The sequence below is a fragment of the Nycticebus coucang genome, chromosome 9, assembly GCF_027406575.1.
Source record: "Nycticebus coucang isolate mNycCou1 chromosome 9, mNycCou1.pri, whole genome shotgun sequence".
NCBI classification, from domain to species: domain Eukaryota; kingdom Metazoa; phylum Chordata; class Mammalia; order Primates; family Lorisidae; genus Nycticebus; species Nycticebus coucang.
In genome coordinates, this window is record NC_069788.1 from 116,149,142 (window position 1) to 116,154,445 (window position 5,304).

The following is a 5,304-nucleotide window of genomic DNA, read 5'->3' on the forward strand; positions in this document are numbered from 1 at the left end:
GGCATGTGTTTTTAATAGCGCAGAAACATGAAGCAAGCAACAACTGACAAAACTTCAGGGAGAAATAATGTAATCATTACCCTCTTTCGCATCCTCACTTCAAAGATGACAAAAAAAAGAAGTAACAACAGGGGCGGCGCCTGTGGCTCAGTCGGTGGGGCGCCGGCCCCATATACCGAGGGTGGCGGGTTCAAACCCCGCCCCGGCTGCACTGCAACCAAAAAATAGCGGGCGTTGTGGCGGGCGCCTGTAGTCCCAGGTACTCGGGAGGCTGAGGCAAGAGAATCGCTTAAGCCCAGGAGTTGGAGGTTGCTGTGAGCTGTGTGAGGCCACGGCACTCTACTGAGGGCCATAAAGTGAGACTCTGTCTCTACAAAAAAAAAAAAAAAAAAGAAGTAACAACAGTTGTGTCAAAAAGGGCGGTGGCCTTGTGCAACCTATTCGCTGCACGAAGTGCGCCCGATGCGTGCCCAAGGACAAAGCCATAAAGAAGTTCGTCCTTCCGAACACAGTGGAGGCCGCAGCTGTGAGGGGGGTGTTTCTGAAGCGAGTGTCTTCGACGCCTATGTGCTTCCCAAGCTCTATGTGAAGCTACATTGCTGTGTGAGTTGTGCTATTCACAGCAAGGTAGTCAGGAACCGTTCTCAGGAAGCCTGCAAGGACCCAACACCTCCACCTGGATTTAGACCTGCGGGTGCTGCCCCATGACCTCCACCAAAACCCATGTAGGGAGTTGAGTTCTTAAGGACTGAAGAATAACTATCTTTTGGGAAAAAATAAAATGGAAATTATACTTTTTTCAAAAAGGCAGTCATTACCACCCTCTATGGAAACACAGAGATGTGAAAGATCAGAGCAATGTAATCAATTGCGCTATTTACTTGTATACTGCTCATCACCTAAGGGGGAAACCACATTCTTTTTGAGATATACAATATTTAAAACGATGCATTAAAGGAATCTATAAAGGAAGCCTCTACAAATTTCAAAAGATTCTTATTATTCATACTATATTCTTTGATTATAAGACAATAAAATGAGAAATTTTAAACAAAATTCATAGTTTAAAAAAATCTCAGGATAGGCAAAGGTCTGTAAGATTTAGGAAAGGAGGAAAATAATGAATAACTTTTGGGGATTTATTTTTCTCTGTGGCCCTGCTAGAGTGCTTGGTAGCTCATGGCCCACAGTAACCTCCCACTCCTGAGCTTAAGTGATCCTCCTGGCTCGTCTCCCAAATACCTGGGACTACAGGCTCCTGCCACAAATTTCCCCTAATTTTACACCCAGCTAATTTTTTTATTTTTTGAAGAGATGAGGTCTCACTCTTGTTCAGACTGATCTCAAACTCCTGAGCTCAAGCAATCCTCCCACCTTGGCCTCCCAGTGCTAGGGTTATAGGCATGAGCCACCGTGCCCAGCCAGCTTCAATTATTCTTTAAGTCAGGTAATGTAGGGGTACAAAGGGGAAGGTCTCTTTGTTCCTCACCATAAAGAGTCATGGCTGACATTCCTGCAACAAAAGATAGGGTAAAAAGAGAAAAGTACAACAAATGCATATGGCACACAAGTGCACAGGAGTCATACAAAAGGGTTAAATGGTTGGGGCTTAAATATCTTCTTCATTGGGGAGAGAGAAATGGGGAGTATATGAATAAATTATTTTCATGGGAAATAAATGGACCTGGGAGATAGAAATAACTTGCAAATGACTCTCTTTGGAATTTTAATGCACACAAGAGGCAAATATTATCTTGTGAAAAAGTCCATCCAGGTGTGATTGCATTCCTCAGTCTTATTTTCTGAGATGGAGACATTTATTTTTATTTTTGAGACAGAGTCTCACTCGATGTTTAGATAAATAATGAGATTTCAGGAAGGGATGGAAGGGAGTAGTTCCTGTCTGGGGGTCTAGTTTCTAGGTGGATAAGGGAAATTCAGAGAACAGCCTCCCTGTGCTTTGAGATTAAACAGATTGAGAGACAGGAGTAGGGGGAAGGTCGAAGACCTTAAGGCATGTCAAAGCGCCATATTTGAGGGTATTGATCTCTAAGCCCTAATGTTGACCTCTAAAAGGACGGAAATACAATCTTACGTCATCCAGCCAGTAGAAAAATAGACAAGAGTCCAAAAGAAAGTAAGAGGCCAGGTGTGGTGGCTCATGCTTATAATCCCAGCCCTGGAGACTGAAGTGGGAAAATCACTTGAAACCAGGAGTTTGAGATTAGCCTGGGCAACATACTGACACCCCATCTCTCAAAGAATTTTTTTCTTTTAATTAGCCAGGTGGGTGGCACATACCTGTAGTCCCACATCCCTGCTACTTGGGGCACTCAGGCAAGAAGATGTCTTGAGCCCAGGAGTTGGAGGCTACAGTGAGCATGGTCATGCCATTGCACTCCAGCCTGGAGAACAGAGCAAGACCCTGTCTCAAAAGAAAAAAAAAGATAAGAAAAAGTAAAAGAGAAGAACAATAAAGAGATCATACAAAATGAGATGATAGAAATAAGCTCAATGGGCGGCACCTGTGGCTCAGCCGGTAGGGAGCCGGCCCCATATACCGAGGGTGGCGGGTTCAAACCCGGCCCGGGCTGAACTGCAACCAAAAAATAGCCGGGCGTTGTGGCGGACGCCTGTAGTCCCAGGTACTCGGGAGGCTGAGGCAAGAGAATCGCTTAAGCCCGGGAATTGGAGGTTGCTGTGAGCTGTATGAGGCCACGGCACTCTACCGAGGGCCATAAAGTGAGACTCTGTCTCTACAAAAAAAAATAAAAAATAAAAAATAAATGAAAAATAAATAAGCTCAAATGTATGTATTCATAAACATACAAAAGATAAACATATTCAACTCAGATATTAAAGGACAGAATTTATCAGATCAGATCAAAGTCATACAAATCTAATAAAATGTTACTTGTGAGACAGACCTACAACAAAAGCACAATGACATTTTGAAAATAAAGGGATGAAAATCCAGATTAGCACCTAACATAGTCAAATAAAAGAATCTATAGTATATGGATAAAAAAATTAATAGGGGATGAAGAGGAAAATTACATAATAAAGAAACATCCCATCAAGAAAATATATACCTCTGGACAGATTTAATAACATAAGTGAATAGTTTTTAAATATGCACACAAATTCATCTTTTTTTTTAATTATTGAGCCTTCATCCAGGGTACAAAGAACCAGATTACACTAATTGCGTTTGTCAGGCAAAGTCCCTCTTATAAATGTGTTCATCCTCCAAGAGGTGTGCCAAATCCCATGACTGCCCACCCTCCTCCCTCCTTCCCTCTTTCTGCTTCCCCATTCCCCCACCCCCCACCATGAACTAGGTCATCAATTGTTCTCATATCAAAATTGAGTACATTGGATTCTTGCTTCTTCAGTCTTGTGATACTTTACTAAGAAGAATGTCCACACAAATTCTTTAACTCTCCTCCTTTCAGAAGGTGGAGCCTAACTCCCCTCCTTGATTATGGGTGGAACTTAGTGACATGCTTCTAACCAATACAATGTGGCAAAGTGATGGTGTGTGGCTTCCAAGGCTTTCATAAAAGACAGTGGCAGTTCTGCCTTGTAATTCTTAAGTTGCTTGCTCTGGGGAAAGTCAGCTGTTATGTAATGTGGATACTCAAGCAAGTAGGCAGAAATTGATGACTCCTGCCAGTCAGCACCAACCTGCTGACCAGGTGAGTAAGCCTAGAAGCAGATCCTTTGGAGGAGTGTTGCCCCAGGTGACAACTGCAGATTCGGGAAAGATCCCAAGCCAAACCACTTCTGAATCCCAGTCTCATAGAAACTGGGAGTAACTCAGTGGTTCACATCTATAACCTAGAGCTCTGGGAAGCCCAGGAGTGAGGATCCCTTGAGCTCAGGCATTCGAGACCAGCCTGAGCAACAGGGAGACACTGGCTCTACAAAAAATAGAAAAATTAGTTGGGCATAGTGGTGCTGGGTGCCTGTAGTCCCAGCTACCCAGGAGGCTGAGCAAAAGGATCATTTGAGTTTGAGGTTGCAGTGAGCTATGATCATGCCACTGCACTCTGCTCAGGTGACAGAGCAAGACTCTGTCTCAAAAAAAAAGTATGATCTATTTATATGACAATATGCAAAAAGCAAAACCATAGAGACAGAAAACTGATCAGTAGTTGCCAGGGGCTGGGGTTGGGGAGGAGTTGGCTATGAAAAGGCAGAAAGGAAGTTTGAGGCTGATGGAACAGTTCCATATCTTGATCATAGTGGTGGTTACCTTATGTGTGAGTTTGTCAAAACTAAGATCTAAAAGGGGCAAATTTTACTATACTTAAGATATGTTAACAAACCTAACTAAAACAAACAAAACTAATGACACAGACAAACCTATGGTGAGATTGATCAAGAAAAAAGAGAAAGTCACATAGTAAACAATTTTAGAAATTTAGAAATATAAAAGGGGACAATTACAGGTAGTAAAATTAAAAAATCAAAACAATACCTTGAACCATTTTGAAAAATATATATTTGAAAATTATATGTTAAAATAGATAACTTTATAGAAAAATTGTCAAGTTGAACTCAATAAAATGAAAAACTTCACTAAATCAATAATCACTCCAGAAATTAAACTGGTAATTAAAAGCCTCTCCACCAAAAGATACCAGGCACAAAAGCTTTACGGAAGCTATCTATTTTTTTTTTTTTTTTTTTTTAAGACAGAGTCTCACTTTGTCACCCTTGGTAGAGTGCCATGGCATCAGAGCTCACAGCAACCTCAAATTCCTGGGCTCAAGTGATTCTCTCGCCTCAGCTTACTGAGCAGCTAGGATTACAGGCGCCCACCACAATGCCCAGCTATTTTTAGAGACAGGGTCTCGCTCTTCCTCAGGCTGGTCTTGAACTTATGAGTTGAATGAAACAATCCACCCACTTCTGCCTCCCAGAGTGCTAAGATTATAGGCATAAGCCACAGTGCCCGGCCTTGAAGCTACCTATTTCTTTCAATAAGGTTAGTGTAACTCTGATACCAAACAAGGAGGAGAAATGAAAATTATAGAACATTTTCACTTATGACTGTAGATATATAAATAAAATACAGCAATATATTTTAAAATACACACATTTCTTCTGAGTTCTCTGGGTATAAAAAAAAAAAGCATAAAAAAAGCACACATAAGCATGAACTCTGTTATTGCAGTCAAGTAGGCTTTAGCAAAAATATAAGAATAGTTCCTCCTAATGTGAGGAAGAAGAAAAAAAGCAAAAAATATATAAGAGATCTCTTCAGGAACTTACCACCATGCACTTCTGTTGGCAGCC

The 5,304-nt window shown here is 41.5% G+C and overlaps 1 pseudogene; it reads left to right on the forward strand.

Annotated features, from left to right (window-relative positions):
• The first annotated feature begins 391 nt into the window (after positions 1-391).
• On the forward strand, positions 392-729 carry LOC128593989 (putative 40S ribosomal protein S26-like 1; annotated as a pseudogene).
• Positions 730-5,304: the final 4,575 nt, after the last annotated feature.